The 19,027-nt window shown below is 35.1% G+C and overlaps 1 protein-coding gene across 10 annotated transcripts in view; it reads left to right on the top strand.

Annotated features, from left to right (window-relative positions):
* Nucleotides 1-19,027, top strand: part of kiaa1217 (KIAA1217 ortholog) — a 222,712-nt gene that overhangs the window by 92,962 nt on the left and 110,723 nt on the right. Inside the window, exon 1 of one of the 10 annotated variants that reach the window (XM_066718343.1) lies at nt 3,418-3,794. The exons of the other annotated variants lie outside the window; for them this stretch is intronic. The gene's annotated coding sequence lies outside the window, so the exon portion shown is untranslated. Of the gene's footprint in view, nt 1-3,417; nt 3,795-19,027 lie in introns of those variants that run through there. 10 annotated transcript variants of the gene reach the window in all.

The raw sequence follows: 19,027 nt of genomic DNA, 5'->3' as shown, positions 1-19,027 counted from the left end.
TTTGAGCACCTGTCCATTGCAATTTCCCAAAACCAGCAATGTGCGATTGCTCTTTTCTGTTTGACAGAGGCCTGCCCACTGAATACATCCATTAAGTATTAGGTCTGGAATATGTAATTGGCAGGAGGGTCAGGGTTATTATTTACTGTGGCCTAATGACAGCAGTGTATGTTTAAACACGTCATTTTTTAAAATATTTATATTAATTCATTTAAAATTGTCATGTGTATAAATCACTTTTAATCAACTTGAAAAGTGCTCATTGTGTTTCACATAAACCATGTTTTGCTATGACTGATTGGTCATAGCTTTATAAATGATTAAGACTTAATGACAGCTACTGAGCAGTCAGTTGTGCAGGTAGGTAATATTAGGCTTTTGAGCCTTTTCAATCTGAAGACCTGTGTTAAACTATTATTAAAATCAGAATTAATTAAGTAAATTAATTTAGGGTGGGATTAAATCAAAACTTTAACCGACCTGCTAATAGAAAAATGACAAACCTGTCTCAGTGTTGTCTTTATTTATTGTCAGATGCTTCTTTCTTTTACTTATACATATAACCACTAACAAGTTCAGGTTTATATGTTGCTATTAGTAGTTGGGTCAAAGTTTTGATTTAATTCATCCCTTAGTCTCATTTAAAAGGCCAATACAATACCCCACATAACACAAAAGAGCAATGTCAGCCACAGTGCTGAAAAGTGAGACTGGCATTTTTTCCATATCGATGTGGAGTGAATATGCCCTCCCTGAAGAATGACTTACAAAGAGCAATGTAATGCTTCTTATTTCAGCTGGATACAAAGATATACACAACTTCGACAGTATTTCAAAATCAAGAAGCATATTTATTCATAAAATCAATGTGTCACCCAAAAACAGGTGGTTAATTAAAGGAGTTACTCAGCATCATAATCCAAATCCTGTAATATTGGCAGTAATAGGCTGCAGCTAGGGTGAGGAGAAAATACGTTCAGAGGTCTAACCAGCACATTTCTATTCCTTTGATTTATTTTTCACAGTTTCCATTTGTTTGAATTTTATTCAGCTGGGGATTCATTTGGCAGCAGGATTTTAACATTCAGAGGCTGTAGTACTTGTATTTTGTGTCACATAAGACAGTATAATGTCATTGCTTCCTTCCAAGATATTTTTTCATTAGACAAATCTGCGTTTAGCAGTCAGTGTTGACTTTAGGCATACCAAGTCTTGAAGTTCTCAGGGAATACAAAATCCCAGTTTTATAATTGTTAAGTATGTAGTATTTAATAGTAGTAGTAGTAGTAGTAGTATTTCATTTTTTTATTTTATTTTTATGGTCGTTAATATGATTAAGTGTGTCCTTCTAAAATATTACGTTCTATGTCCATGAATCAGAAAACTCAAATAGACACTCAAGTCTTCCAAATCTAATTTAAAGATCACAAATCATATATAAGATTATATATGGATTACCAACCATACATGACCTTTGTTTGATGAACATGGTGTAGAAAATGTAATATATAACAATATTTCAGTTATGAATCTCTTGTATAAGTTTCTTCCTTTAAATGCAGCCTGTTGTATTAACTAGGATGGGTCAGACTTGGATTAAAGGTGCTATTTCACTAAAAGTGTGATGTTTTATTTATATACAACACATAAACACTGTCTTCTACATGTGATGACAGTGAAACGCTGATTTAATATGTACAATTAGCTCTACAAGTGACAGAGCAGCCTGGCTATACTTCAGTATCCTAGTCAACCAAACAAAAAATGCATGAAATTACACACTTTTTTAACAAGATGGTGTAACTGTATACAATACCTTATAAATGATTCAAGTGCCAGTATCAGCGCTTCAGAAAGAGCTGAGGCAGGCAGAATTAGTGTCTATGCGCAAGGCAGACAGCCTAACTGTTTATATATAACACCATTTTAGACTTTGGATGGACATGGACCAAACCCCCTTTTACAGAGTGTGAGTTACATAAATCCTCTTAACATGAAATACATAAGTGGTTCCATTGAAAACTACAGTTTGTGAGTGTATTTTTGAAAGTGAATTATGGAAGCCTCAAACCCCCTATTAAAGGCTAATTTAGTACTCCTCAGTAAGGGGGTGTCTACATTTAGTTACAACGCACAGCTGGACAACAAAGAGAGCAAAGGAGACCATAATTTGTGGAAGGCAGTAGACAAATTATTGTGATACTTTAAATGTTAGTTTAGACATGCAATCAGCATTTAGCAGGCTGAAGTGAAGAATGAGAGCAGGTTTCATCTACTTCAGGGAAAGGGCAGATTTTTTAGGTTGTTGTATATGCAGCACACAATAACTATTATATATAATATCATATATAACATATGTGTACACACTCATAATTATGTGCAATTGCGACCTACACAAGCGTTGCTTTTTCCTTTTTAATTAGATAATCTAATATTTAACTAGCTGCACACTTTTTCCAAGTAGACCTGTCAGTTTATATCAATTTCAGACATTGTATACAGGTCCTCAACAGCATCTGGTACACACACCAACCTGGAACATTCAACTTTTATAAAGGGGTGTCTGTTACAATAAGGAAACAGTATCCATTAATGCGGCGTTGCAGGTCGAGTGCGAATACAGGCTGTGCTACAGGCATTGTGAAAGTGGTTCGTTTGAGTGAATAAATGTCTTAAGAGTCCCTCTGCAGCATGTGTGTCTGCTGAGTTGGAATATTTAATTCGTGTACATACAAGATTATTAAATATATTGTGCTATTTTGAATAATGCAGTTTACAATAATGCAACCATTGAACACAACACCCTAGATTCTTGCTTGAGGACTCTCTACACATTTATTATGTGTATTTATGTGTTTGTATGCAGAGCTGGGAACACAAAAGTTGGACAAATAAACAACTTTCTGAAATACCTTGTATTAGATTAAGAGCATTGTTATGGATCACAACAGTAAGTGTTCTTGGCTGCTGGTGTGCCACATAAATCTGATTTCACTGTAACTTAAAGAGACAAGCTAATTTACTTTCTTTCCTCACATTTTTCACTTTTATACTGAGGATATACTGTAAGTAGAGTGTAGGTCTCCATTGCTAATATAAGTAGATCAGAATCGAAATGGAAACCTGAAGTAACAGCCGCCTGTTTTCTTTCACTGCTTCCTCTGTAGACAGGAGGCCTTGATTGGGGGTAGGTGGTGGAGGTAGGTGATGAAAACTTGACTCCTCACTAAGAGAATAAAGACACGCTGCTTTGAAATGGAGTAATGAGCTCATTCATCTTTGCTCGGACCACCTCTCGCACTGTTTATCACAGCAAACACTGGGACTTAACAAGTAAATTCCACACCCCCTTAAATTTGTGCCTCAGTGGGAGTCCACAGCAGGAAATCCTCCATATGTTTTCCTTTAGCCTGCGAGGAGCTCCAAGGCCTGCCCAGGCTCTCTCCCCGACGTCCTCCACACGGCTGCTGCGAACCGAGGTGAGCTGTGCAAGTGTACATATCACTAGGATTACAAAGAAGTTGTTCAAGAGGGAAGGCTGTGCTCTCGTTTCATGAAAAATTCATCCTCAGAGGTTGCTGAACAATAGCACTGCAGGACTCTGGAGTGTGGTGGATGGGGGGGGTAGAAAACGGATTCAGCAATTGAGATGATTTGATCGCAGGGGAACATACAGTTCTGAAGGCACTGGAGAGAGGAAAAGTAAAACTGAAAGTACTGCACAGGAGGCAACAAGTATTGAACAGCTGCAGCAGGCTGGACGCTCATTCCCAGCTCACTGGTGGAGAAAACGAGTAAGTAGGATACAACCCACAGCCCGGTTTATCAGTCTTTGACCTGCTGGTGACTTGTGATCTCTGTTTGTTTTTTTTTGTTAACTGATATGGACTGGTAAAAGCAGAGAGTATAGTTTACGTTTAAGTTACGAAAAATCTACATCACTCTTTGACCTGGTATTTATAAAATGAATATAGAAGTAGTGATTTGAAAAAGGGGAGTTTTGCTTGCTAAAGTTTTGAAATCATTCTTAGCTGTTGTGACTCACCAGTAAAAGCTGCTTTAGACAAATACATTCCTTATTGTTTGCATAAATGTACAAAAATATAAAAATTCTGTGGATAGTAGAGAGATGCAGTATTGCTTGTACATGCTGCCAATGGCTCTGTTATTAAAGTCATTCATTTTAAGGAGTTACAATATACTGAATATTTATTTTGTAGCTGTAGTTGCCCTTCACACTTTAATATCTTTCTTTATTATGGCTTATAAACAAAATACAGGCACACACACACACACACATATATATATATATATATATATATATATATATATATATATAATCAACAACAACAATAATAATAATAATAATAATAATAATAATAATAATAAACTTGCTTTCCCAGAGTGAAATAATCAATCTTTACATATTAATGTTAATCTGAAAAATCTGAAAAACTAAAACTTTAGTTTACTATAGAAAAACACAGGAATACTTTTTATAATGTTTGAATTAAACTGGAGATTTTTTACTGACATCTAAAATCGAACTTTGTGTTTGATATATAGTCTTGTCATTTTATACTTTCAGTCTCCTTGGGCGTAATGGACTGGGCTGCTCTGATCTCCCAATCTCCCAATTGTGTTGTCCAGATATGTGTACACTTTATTTAAACATTGTTTTATTGCTGTTGGGAATATGAGAACCCTCTGACAGTTGCCTTCGAGTAACCGTCCTTGTGGAATGGTTTCTTTACCATTTAAGGAATTTCTGTTAGTGAAGACGTCAAAAAAAATACAGCCATGAAAATCATTACCAATGAACTACATTCAATGTGTACGTTAAATAACTGTACTATTTCATTATTTACTGTAAAAGAAACCGCCTCCCAAACTAGCACAGCTGGAATGACTCCCATTCAAAACCCACATGGGTACCAAAGTTTCCAGAAGTTTTCATAGATGAACATTAGAATTAGACTAAATCACACTTTCATGCCAAACTCTCAATCTATTTAAAACTTAAAAATCAAAAGGAGAACTGGTTTTAGCTAGCAGAAGAAACTCTTCTAGGACTCTTCTTGATCTAACCAGCAAATTGGATTTCAAATCCTGCAGTAGCAGTATAATGAGAGTTCAGCAGCCAATCGTTTTACATGCTTTTAAGTAATGTTTAGTTTATAGTTTAGCAAACATAGCTTATACTTTAAAGCTGGGGTGAATAGCTTCAAGTAAATCGGGACTTGGATGTGTCCTAAACTAATATCAGGTTCTAGCTATATTAATATTTTTACTTATGTGAATTTAAATTAATTTGAAGGGATATTGCTATGTTTTTATTTATACTACTAACTCATGAAGTTAATGAAATCATCACTTCTTTCAACACATTGCTATGCTTTCAAGATCAATCGCTTCCTTTTAAGCAGACGGAGGTTTTTTATTGTGGGTTCTATTTCTGTGCCAGCGAATCTGTTAAATTATTTATTTATTTATTTATTTATTTATTTGTATTCGTGTTTTACTTGCACCTCAATCAGAAGTCGACCATATTTTGCAGATATTCCATATCCCAGGCATCCCAGGCATACTAATTGTGTTCTGGGATGAAGGAGAATATAAGCATTGAAACTGTAGTCTAAATTATTGTATTAAAATTATCATTTCTCAGATTATCATCCTCTAATATGTGGTTACAGAGTGTGTTCCTTTGGTTGTTGTTTTTTAGTTTTGTTGTTTCTGTAAGGACAAGGATAACAGCTACCTGCCCACCCAATTTAAATCACAGGCAATACAAATGATAATGATTCCTGCATACCAGTTTCCTGATGCTAAATGAAGGCAGAGTGAGCTATTCTTGGATTCACATCCAGGCTTGAGGGATATTAAGTTGCTGTGGTATGTCGGTAGTTGTCTAAGCACATCTTTCAGCCACAGTGTACTGTTTCTTATTCCTCAGATGGTGGGGAATGAATCACAATACCTAAGGGAGGAGTCTATAGTAGTTTGAGTTGGCTAAGTAGGATCTTGGGACTCCTCTCTAAAGAAAATGTTGTTTCAAATGTCCCTTCTTGGCAGAGTAAATGTACGGTTCCAGAGCAGGTTACGGTTTGTTTTGTTTTGCTTTTGTTGGTCATGGGTGTTTTGTATTTGCTACATCATGGTAAATGCCATCCTTATTTTGGACAGAAGCATATTTTATTCCTCATGTTTTTCCTTCACACATATTTAATATGTTTATGGTCAGCCTTGCAAAAATATGTTCGTTTTAATGGACCTCTGTTTGTCATAGAAGGTGCCATGAGGTGTGTACCTCGGTGTATCAAAAACACAGACAGTTGCATATTGAGTTTTATCCTGCATATTTTAAAAGATCCACTGAACCCCCAGTTGCTGATGCGCACAATTTAATTGTTGGAGCCGGAGCCCAATACAAAGCTTTTGATCCACATTATTTGTGAAAGAAGTCTCCTGGTTGGATGTGTGTTCTGTCACATTCCTTTGGTTTGCTGACAGAGGTTTTAATTGGTATGCTATGACTAATGAGCATGAAGGCCCCAGAGGAACCAGAGCAGAAATCTCTTGGCATGTGTTTAAGATGGTGCACTAGACAGAGGCAGTGTAACAGCTGTTATTGGGTTGAGGTTTGTAAGGAGGGTGGCATTATAAAGTGAGCTACATTAAAACTAGACAGGAAAAACATTGCTTGCCTGGAGACAACCAGCTGGTCATGAACTGAAAGTTTGGAGATCTGCAGGAGGGTTAAAGGACAATAGAACAAACAGGTTTACAGTCAGGGGTCTGTCAACGTTTGTGGACCGTATCCATATTTGAACAGAAAATGTCTTAGTAATTGAAAGAGATAATATTGCAATACAATATTTATTCCTATGAGTAGCAAACAAAATGTAAGTGACTGTCAAATGTGTGACATGGCAAAGCTCTATACATGTCTTTTAAAGTTAATATAAACAATAAGAAAACCTTCGTAGCCCTATGCACAAGCTTTGTATCTTCCATGTAGTTGTTTACTATTAATTCATTATTCCAGATGTGTTTTAAATAGACTTGTCTACAATGCAGTTATGATCCATGGTAAATATCTCTGATTGTACAATTCTCTGTGAAGAAGTTTGATTCCCTTTGTTCAGAGGTGCTCAGTGTAGATATGGGGGCCAGTCCTGGATTACTTCAGTCCCTGAAAGCTTTTCTCTGTTCTTGTCATAATACTGTCAGGAATTTCCAGAGGAGGGCTTACATTTGAGTGAGGATTGTTATTTCAATATGACTGTCACAACTGATATACAGTGCAAAAACAAAAATATCTCCTGATATCACTGCCTTTTTCAAAGGGAATAAGAAGGAGCAACACAATATAAAATATTTGTTTCCATCTGTGCTAACTTATTCTGGGTAAAGATTCAATATTTTAGGGATGCTGGGGTCTCAGAAGAAGTAGACTCACAGAATATCCTTCACCCTACACTGTGTTTATTTACGCCGGTGGCAAACAAACAAGAAAAGAAAGAAAGAGGGTACAGTATAGGGGAGCCTCATTCTCTGCAGCTCTGATTACTGTCCCCCCCTATTTTATATCCCCACCCCTAGCTATCACAAGGGTGCTATGCAAGTCCAACCCCCCTGCTGGAAACCACCTATACCTGCAACTCTCACCCTAAGTGACACAACATAAACCCAATCAAACATTAACCGAAACACATTATAGGGTCTTATAAATCAAGGGACCCACCTACAGTATTCTCAATATTTGCCAGAGCGCTCCAGCGCCAATATCCAAGGAGAATTAGTCACCAACAAGACTAATCACACACTGCTTGCCCTATAACATCATACATGTACCATGCAATTAGCACCAGACTGAAGGCATAACCGCTCAGACATATAACTATACCTGTTTCACATGGATTATCAAATACCTGACATTTCTAATGAGTAGTTGTAGTATTAGTGGTGGTGGTGGTGGTGGTGGTGGTGGTGGTATTCTTCTAAAATGTATGTACCACATGTATGGGTAATTTTCTTCGATTTGTTATGAGTTTGTGGAGTGTTTTTTCTTAAAAATAAAACAAAATTAAATGACTTTCAAATTCCTAATTCATTGTGATAATAATAGGCTGGGAAAATAACCTACAGACCCTTAGCAGTGCTCTTGTTACTCTTTTTAAAACTAGTCACATGTTCCCAGAAAATACAGTTTTTCTGTAGTTAAATTAAGGAGCCCAGATGTCCTCTTCTTTATCTCGATCATAGCCAAATGACATTGCATGACAGGAGCCTTTTTTAAACAAGGGAATTCATGTGTACAAAGTTATTTCACTGTTATGTTCTGGCTGTGTTAAAAGCAGGATATTGATACATTTGAAATGTCTTTGCGCTGTGCTCTTTTACGATACTACAGAGTGCCTCTGCTGAGAAAACTCACCTCCTGATTCTATAAAGTGTAAGACCAATGGGAAATAGGTAGCTCAAGCCTGGTTCTCAAACCTGATTCTCCCTGATTCTTACCTTCCCTGTTTTTCGAGTGTCTGAGGAATATTTTTGAGGATTTTCAGACTTCACTACTGACTCTGACAATTGATTTCTGCTTTCATGGGGTTTTAGTTCCAATTTTCCTCCGTTTTCTCACTTGATGTCAGGTGCAGCCATCCTGTAAAACTGCAAGCAGCGTGAAAGGAAACCAAAGAGCAAATAATTGTCATCTCACACAAACCTAGCAGTTACTGAAAAAAAAACTGTATATATATATACTTTTATTAGCCAGTTTTAAATGTGTAGTTGGTGTTGTCTTTTAAACACTTGATAAAAGCATATCTTGCATCTCAAGCTGTTATTTGTGTGTTGACTTTTTTGTGTATTTTCCCTTAAAACACATGATCACGTTACTCGTGCCTCAGGGACTGTGTCTAAAAAAAGGAAATATCGCTTTCCTTGAAAGGAAGAAAACTGCCTTACAGGCACACATCTTCTTGGGAGGAATTTAGTAAATGCACAAAATTATTTATTCAGTAATTCACGATGGTAAGCTGTTGTTTTTACTCTTAAATGTAATGTTTGAAATGCACTTGATTTATATACAAGCAGTTAGAGGACTGGGGGGAATATGTAATAAAGCAAAAAAAAAAAGATGATGATAATGATGATGATGATTATTATTATTACTGGTGACCTTTTCTTTGCATTACTATTTCTTGCTAGACATTTTAATTTTGTCCATTATAGAAAACAATACCCAGAAGAACATATCTTTCTAAGAATGTTATGTTTCTGTATAAAAAAAAACATAATAAAACACAGACGGGCTTTGATTTTTGCTTTAAATATTAAAAAATGTAAGTATAAAGTGTATTGGGCACTATGAAAGTCATGAAAGTATATGTTTATAAGACTTTTCTTTTATGACTAAATACGGATTTATCTTCTTTGTATTTACAACTCAAATTAGTGTTTTCTATCTCCTATTAATAGATGTATTTGAGTAACCTATCAAACTGCTGAAAAAGTGCCACATTTGCAGAAAATAATCTGAAGGAAAGCACTTCTGTTAGGTCAGCCCAATTCTGTAATGATTCATCCTGTACACTGAATTATGCATTTTTATTAAACTTCAATTTAATATTACCATTGCAGAATCATATAATCCTCCTTATGCAGTCAATAATCCTTGTTGTGTTGAACACAATCAGAATTGTATAACCGCTTTATTATTTTGAATGTTTAATCAGTGATGCACGCATATAAAGTCTGTGTTTCGGTTACAAGAGATGTGCAGAGAGCGGAGAAAAAGTTCCCAATGTCCTTTGGAAATAATGGATTCACACTGTAATCTGTGAGGAGAAAATGTATTTTTTAATGCATAACAAACCATCCAGGGCCTGGGTTAAGTCAAACTCCAATGCAAATTTCAATCCTGGTTTCTGATGGCAGTTTCCAATGTACTCTGTGGGTGGTACTAAAACATTAAAGGAATGGAAAAGAAATTTGAACTTCAGGTCTCAGAGCAGTTTATTCAGTATGGAAGATATTTACATTGCAAGGGTAATATATCAATACCTGGCACATGCTCTACTGTGGAAGGAAGGTGGTTTTGAATACTCTGAATTGTTTTCTTGCTTCACCATTTCAGACTTGAATTGAAGTAAATTAAAACATTCTCTAAAAGCACACAGTTTCCTAACAATTATATTTCCATTTCCCCCCCTCTATTAAGCAGTGACCCTCTAATGTTTCTCTGCTCTCCAGCCTTCCCCAGTATTGACTATTGTTGGGCCAGTGTTGGCACGCCTTCATTATAGTCTGTTGTTGAATATATTTACTTTCATTAGTGGGGTGTTAGTTCACGGTTGATTGTGAAGCTTTGCATCTGTGTTGATGAAGCCAACATAAGACAGCCATGTGTTACTACGGTTCCTCTTTAAGAACATTCCTCAAATAAATAATTGTCAGTGGCACTGAGTAATACTGATGATCAAAAACAGAGCAATGGAAGAATAGGAATATAACAATATAATATAGCGTATTTATTTAGTATAGCATATTTCACAATGCCCATTCTGTGTATGTATACTCAACGACCTACTAAGGGTAGTTAAATATTGTGGTACAGTTGAACCATGGCTGTTTGACAGTGTTGCTTTAAGGCTGGGATTCCCATAAGAAAAATGATGCCCGTTCATGATTGCAGCCCTATATTTGGCAATACTTAGCCAAACAGACAGACCCTTGTGAGGATATTCACGTCTCCTGGGCCAGCATGATGTGGACATAATGCTTTCTCTGTGTGTAAATGAAGAACCGATGTTCAAAATGTATAATTGATAAGTGTTTTCACATGATATTTATTATGAATGAGTCCAAAATACAATAAAATAAAATAAAAAGAACATAAAGCAATGAGATTAAAGTTTCTCATAGCAATGCTTTCAGTAGTCTTTAATGATGTATAATGCCTGGAAATGAAGAGCTTTCTATAGTTTTGTCTTAGTTTGAAACTTCCTGTTCCTTTTTTAGCTCTGCAGCACATTGGGTGTTGTTTATATTAAAGAACTATACTGAGTCGAGGTGAAAAGGAAGGGGTTTCTAATTCCAGCTCGGAGGAGTAAACATCCCCAGCCATTCATGACATTCTTGTTCTAAAACACAAAAGGTTCAGTGGAGGGGTGGCAACTTGTTGGATTTCATCAAATAAGTAGTAAAAGTAAGCATCATATGGCATATTTGAAATGTTTCAATGACAGTGTGCTTTACTTATGTCATATTTAATTTAATTAATTTCTGCATTTTTAAAGTATTGGCTCTGTTCAATAAAAAAATAAACACCGACACACCCAGCAGCTGGAAATTTCAAACCGTGTGTTTGATGGTGGTGTTTTGTTTGGCTGATTTATCCTTTCCATCTGCCAACTGGAAACCCAACAACAAGTAGAGGTTTTGTAATTTACATGAGCAGGTGGGTTGGAGTTAAACTGGTTCTGTGCTGAGGATAGGAGCATGATCATAAAAAATAATACTTGGAATGCAGACAGCAAAGACCAAGCCACATTTGCCTCATGTGGGAGTCTGTTCATTTTTACAGGCAAGGGAAAAGTTGGTCAGAAGCAAAGCATCACCTCTCTCAAACCAGATAACCTTTGTAAATCTCTGTGTACTTTCCCATGTGCACTAACTAGGTACTATTGTGAATGTTTTGTTTTGTGACTTTTTAGCTCTGAGAGGCTTTATCTTGGAGGCTTTATGAGAGAAATTGATGGAAAAAAATTGTTTACTGAAGTGAAGTAAGCTGATTTTCTGTTGTTGTCACAATGTCCCTATGTTTCTGATTAGGGAATCCCTCTTTATTCAACACTAAGCCAAAGGACTGTGAGATAAACTCAAGTTTGAGAGAAATTAAAGTAGGTCTCCAGAGACTAAACCGCTTGTAGTCATTTTTCTTTTTTCTTTTTCCTTAAGGAAAGTGCCGTTTTTGTGGTATTACATCTACACAAGGTATTCAAGCCCAAGCAATGTGAGCCCGAGTATGTGACTATTGTCAAGTACATCTGGAATATTGTTTTAAAGCTGCCATAGGATATTTGGCTGATGTGTAACGGTGTTGAGGTCTCAGTGCCTAAGGGTTTCGGTTTAAAGCTGTAGTTTTAAAAATTACATGGCAGTGTAATTGCACGGATGACCTTCCCTGCCTTTGCCTATAGAAATTAGCTCCATTGTGATTGATGCTGGAAAGACAGCTGGTGAATGACATGAAGCTGCATATTAAAATAGTTATCTAGGATAATCCTACCAGAGGTGATACATATGAATAAACAATAAAGAAAAGTGTTTTTTTTAATTGAGGTTGTAAAAACTGTTTATGTTGTGTGAAGAGTTCATCCAAACTGACACACAGTAGTTCAATGAAATTAAGGAAATAACAACCCGTTACTTACCTGTACAGCTGCATTACCACATACTGTACACAGCCTTTATATTTTAACTGTATTCACTTTTCATTATGGGAATGACTGACTTATTGGTAGACTACTGTGGTTCATCCAACCATAATCACACTTGATAGGGTCTGTGAATATGGTGCCACCATTCAGGACTGGGTTTTAACTCGAGTTTGTGGTGACGTACAGAGGGATTTCACAGCATATCAGACCAGCCGACTAATTGATCAAAATGTGGAAAGTTCAAATTATCCACCATCATGTCCCATCTGAATGTGATGTAATTTGATGTGCATTTCCTCCCGAGCTCTCTGTGTTCTTTTTATCATCCATTTTTCAATATGTGTGGTCCAGGAAGCTATACTTTCTCTCTCTCTCTGTCTCTCTCCTGCACTTTCTCTCTCTCTCTCTTGAGTGGATGATTAATGAAGCATCAGAAGTGAGTTAAAATTAGAGTATTAAAGTCAACTAATCCCCAGTAATATATTTAGGATTGTGCTCATTATATGCACTCTGGTGACTGCTGCTTCCTTTTGAAAGACCCAGCCCTCTGCTATTTTACAGGATGTTTCCAACTCTTTGGAAAATTAGGCCTATTTGTGCTGCCTTCAAAACGGGCCTGTCACATATATTTAAATGATTTCCATTATTAGTTGAGTTGATTTATTAATTATTCCTTAGATCAATTTAAATGGGGTGCCTGGATGGACAACCTGAGCTTTAACTTAAAATGTTATTGTTGTAATTCATCCAGGAAATGTGCAGAGCCGTATCCAGGCCATATATGCTAATTGGAAACATTGGAGGTATAGATATATGCTCTAGTGCCATCCATAAAGACTGAAAATAATGATAAACAATGACTTGAGCAAGCGTATTCTTTGACTAAGAAACAAAAGGAATTAATCTATTAGAGTCACCCTGAAGCACTCTGGTGCTGTTTTAAAAACAGTATTCAACAAAGAAGAAAGTAAACACATTTTATTCTTCAGGGTGAGACATGCATGAGCAATAGGAATGGTGGGTTTCATAGTATTATATAATTGTGATAATTTCACAATTTTATAATATAAAATATTGGCCTACGTGTTTGTTGAAGGCCAGTAGATTAAACTTGTTTAAATGAAGACAGAGAGCGGTGTCAACTCCCTATAGATAATATTTATAAATGTGTATATCTGATAGTATTGCATATCTCCTATACCTTAAATGTTTTTTTTTTGTGTGTAATTTCTGTTATCTTCTGCAGACATTTCCAACAAAATAATATCCAAACGAATAAAGGATGATAGTGTAAACATGGAAAATTAAGTCTCTTGTGATTATTTTGTCATAAACACAGATTCTTTTAACTCCAAACATGTAACACGTTTAGTGGAATCAAGCAGAATCAAACACATGAAAGCATTAGAAACAATCTTTTATTCACGTAATGCAATAAACAAGCCTGGAGGCTTACAGCCTGGAAAAGACAGAGTTGATAGTAATAATGGTTGCCACTTGTATTTAAGTAACGCGGCTCATGTGTAAGAACATGCAATATTAGGAAGCCAGTTGCAAAATAATCCCTAATACAAGTTTGTCAAATGTATCCTGTGTCTGCACCTATTAAAATATACATTTAAAATCAATTTTGCGACCAACGTCTCATCCAGCCCTATTGAAAATCATGCTCTTGAAGTGCAGTCAATGCAGTACAACTTTTGTTTTCTGTTTTTGTCTCTCCCTATTAATCAAAATATTCATTGTTACATTTTCTTTATATTAAATATACCCTCATATCTCATTCTATACCTAATTTTTGTATTATTTGTGTTGTCAGCCTCCCTACACACCTTTTCTGGGGGAAAGTTAGCCAGAATACCATTTGTCTCTTACACTGCCTTCCCTGAAAATCAGTTTTGCAGTCATTCGTTTTTCAGTCATTATTCATCATTATGTTTTTTTTGTCAGCTTAAGGCATGACATAATGCACTCAGTGACAAAAAAATATGGTCAATTCTTTCCAAATCCTGAAACAGTCTCAGTATATTCCCATTGTGAATGCCTCCTTAATCAAGTATAATTCCCCATATTTGCTTTTCTGAGGAATGACAACCTAAAGAGGGAGCCCATCTTTAATAAATACTAAAGCAAGGAACTACAATGCTGGCAGGTTTAATGTGTTCTTAAATATCTGACTGTTCTTTCTTCGAGAAAGGGTCTTTTATTCAGAGAGATAATGTTCTAAATGCTAATGCAATTGCACTATATTAACAAATTTGCAATTTCATTACCTGTTTCAGTTGGTTACATTTGTGTGGGGGAAAAAGAAAAAACAGCTACAAATGCCTCTACTGAGAACTAAAGATACAGTGGCCAGTTTCTAACCTTAAAGTGATTACTGAAGATTTTCACATATCTATGCTGGTCATGATATTGTGCCAGAAAAAGTAATTTTCCAAACTATTCTTCCAGTGACGGTTCTGTGCAGATTTTCATTCTATGAAATACTCTTATAGGACTAGACATTCTCATAAAGTTCACACACACGCACATACCTACATAGACATACAATATTATATAGAGAGAACATACTCTTTTATATAAAATTTATCAATTTCAGATGGGTTATTTGGCAGGTGTCCAATATGAAAGTTGTTACAAAATAGCCATAGACTACTAAAATCAAAATCAAAAACAACCAATAGGTCAGAAAGAGCTCTTTAAGAAATATTTCTGGTGTATCAATACGAAAGCAAGGACAAAGAAGGGTTTTAATGTTTACTTGCTTGGAATGTTTTTTTTTTTCTTTTCTTTTCTTGAAGGTTTTAGCATTAGAGTTAATGCATATAATTGGATTTTCTGTACTACAAGAGTGGTGGCATTTTCAAAATATATATGCAATCATATTTTTAACAGCATGCAAAAAGCTGCCACATCTTCCTCATAGATGTAACATTTTCAAATCTGAAAGTATTCCTCCCTGTGAGAGGAAAAAAAGCGATTTGACCTTTCCCGACTTTTTTCATTTCATAGACTGCTACTTTATATGCCTTTTGGTCTAGCCCTGTAACATTGTATTTCTTTATATCTGAGGTTTAGTATCACTCAGCAAGACAATTGAAATAAATTCTCAAGAAAATTAATGTTCCAGTTTATCACCCTTCAGTGATTCTGCCTGGGATCTGCATCTGAGTTCGCGTGATATACAGAGGGGTTTGTGTGCTCCAGATCGATCTGAAGCGCAATGTTAATTATCTGCCTGAAAAGCACAAGATTGTTTCTGAAATTAAAAGTAAATTACACAAAAGGTGTTTAGGAAAGTGTAGTACAAAAATATGGTCATCTTGGATTGATGAAAAATGTCAGTTAAGGCGTGTATAAACATGGTACTGGGGAAAACAAAAGAGTTTATTGACCAGAAAACTACACAGAATCATGGCAAACCATGCTAGAGACTGCAGGCATTAAAGGTCTTGCCCCTACCATTTTATATATTCGGTGAAGTGCATTTTTAAAATGTGCAGTTTAAAACACGCAATTGTCATAAGAAGTCTCCTTAAATCTATTTAATAGCTTGCTGTATCAAGTCTGAGAAAATGCATAAGGACATACAAGCCTAGCAATTTTAAAAACATAATTAAGGTAACAGAAATGGAATTGCATGATTCCTGGACACTGGTTCTCCCAATAAAACATTTTCTTCAGCTATATTCTGTCAATACGCAATTTAACATTTTATTTCAGTGATTTATTCCATGAACTAATTATATGTAAATATATGAACAATTTTAATTAGTTAGGTTTTCAATAGCTTGAAAAAATGTCTTAAATGCTGTGCTAATTTGAGATTTTTACACATTCCTGAGAGAAACAAATTCCATAAAATTCTGATAGAAGCATATGGCAAATGTATTAGATAAAGAACAATGATAAATGACTGGAAAGACATTTCCCCCCTTAGGAATTAAATCTATAAGATGTTTCTTCCATTATTAGAAGTTGTTGATTTGTTGTGTCCATGTTGAAATGCAAACTTGTATTGACTAGAACATAACAGCAAGGTTAGGAAAGAATTCCATGGCTTTTTCCGAGTAGAATCACAGGAAGTCAGTGACGTGCCAAAAATGTAAACAATAGTATGTTTTCCACTAAACCCTGCATATTTATATTGTTTTCAGTACCTCATTAAAAGTTTACTTCCCATCTGTTTTCCTAATAAAGATCTGGTCTATTCCCACACAAGAAAACAATAACTTGTTTCATTTTGCAGTGCAGTCTATATTGCTATTGCATGTTTAAATGAGCATTTTGAAGGCCAGTTCAAATGTAAGGTTAAAATCTGAAAACAGATGATGTGTATAACATAGACAAAACAATACCTTAATCTGACAGTTAATATTATATAATAATGTTATTATATAACATTGTTTTGTTGATCTTACATAAATATGTGCATATATGTATGTATATGTTATATATGGTGGGGGGGGGGCAGAGATTACTAATAAAATATTATCTGATTATATCATGTTAGTTAATATTCCCTATGCACTGAATTATTCATACAGTCATGGGGGTGGAATATTTTTGCACTCTTTTCTAGAATCCGTTTTAAATAGCAAAATGTTAACTAAGATCACCAACTCGTTGCAGGATTAATTTACTAACTTGAAATGGGGTCACTGATAATTCTATATTCAGAATTACAAATACAGATTAAATCATATAATGAAACCTGTTAATGCTCATGATTTTTGAAGTATCCCACTATCGAGTGTAAAACCTAACTAATGAAACTGTCATCACTTATTTGTAATTCATGCATTTCAGTTCCTTAGAATGTAACTGACATCGACTAGCCATGAGAAACCATACAATACAGAACACAGTGATTACCAAAATGCAGAATCTTATTTCTATAATGATTCATTAATGAAGTGATGGTTTCATTTAAACTTCAGAATATTGTGATTACTGCATAGTAGTAAGTAGTTTGGCATTTTAGTCTTGTTATATATTTTTTGCCTGGCACCTTTTTCACAATCATCAAAAAACTATAAAAGCTTATCATGCTAAGATATGTTATAGAGTGAAATCATGAAAATATAGAATGCAATACAACATCCAGAGAGTTGTATTTGGACACAAAGCACAGTACAAGATACAGAAAAATTGCAAATATCAAATATGCTAAATTTAGCATAAACTCCATACTCTTACAACAGCAGTGTGAGAAGGTCCAAACCGAGGGACAGGTGGACTGTTGCCAAAGAAAATGTGACAAAGCAGGAATGCAGGCAAAGGTTTTCTAATGAAGGTCACAAGTCAGTGCTGAACCATTAACATAACAAATGTTGTGTTTATTGTTTTCTACATGACTCTTTGTTATAAGAAAATAACGTGGACATGGCCACACATGATCAAATATGGATGCGATGAAGAGTGCATGCTGCCTGTTTGATCACAGCTGGAATTTTTCTTTTCTTTTGGGAATGCCACTCTAAATTGTTCTTCAGATTTGTTCTCCCACATGTGTAATGTCTTTTAAAATGAGTAGTAGTAGTAGTAGTAGTAGTAGTAGTAGTAGTAGTACTAGTAGTAATAGTAGTAGTAGTAGCAGCAGTAGCAGTAGTAGTAGTATTTATTTAATTTTATTTTGACTGATTGTTCCTTTTGTGTTGCATTTTATACAGTTGGCAGGGATAAATAAATGTCTCCACATCCTTTGAAAACCACATCCATGTGTACATATGAGAGTTGTTTCGGGATTCTGATATCAAGATATACATTCCATTAATTTATACAATGTTAAAAAGTGGATCAGGACAAGATTGGGCCTGCAGATGTTTTATTATTATTATTATTATTATTATTATTATTATTATTATTATTATTATTATTATTAATCACATAAACTTTGTGCATTGTTGAAATTTGAAGTGCATATAATGTATTCACAGAAAGAGAAGATACACCTGCTGAAGTGAGAAAATAAATACAAGGTGCAACATAAATACAATACTTGTTTATCAACATTGTATTTATTTTAATAATTTAACCATAAAAACAGCAACATTACATCAGGCTTTTGATAAATAATCAACTATTATCAAATTGCACCTCCACTTAATTTTTTTCTTGTTTGTCTGTTCATGTTTGGGAAGGTAGCACCCATTTATATATGTGTTTATATATTTATATATATGAGTGTGATGGGCAATTTAAGTTTATATGTAGGACCTACTATTTAAAATGTATTACATGTTTACTTTCAAACTACAATTTTTTACACATCTGGTCTAATGTCCAGCAATGACTAGATGTGAGAACAGCTTTGTTAAATTGTGTTATATTACATAAAAAAAGCAAAGTCAGTGGCCCACCCATCCATACAGTCTTTTTGCATTTCAGTGTATCTGGAATGAGAAAGACATCTGAGATTAAATAGAATGTCTCTGAAGATCCAAGAGGACGGGAAATTACAGAGCCGCCCAGACGTGAGAATAACACCCACATGAGTTAAATAAATGTAAGATTCCTTTGATGAAGAAGGCAATTGTTTGCTAGATACACTGATACATACAGGAATACAAGAATAC

The sequence above is a fragment of the Amia ocellicauda genome, chromosome 2, assembly GCF_036373705.1.
Source record: "Amia ocellicauda isolate fAmiCal2 chromosome 2, fAmiCal2.hap1, whole genome shotgun sequence".
NCBI classification, from domain to species: domain Eukaryota; kingdom Metazoa; phylum Chordata; class Actinopteri; order Amiiformes; family Amiidae; genus Amia; species Amia ocellicauda.
Note: the sequence above shows the minus strand (reverse complement) of the source record. Positions and strands in the feature narration are given on the sequence as shown.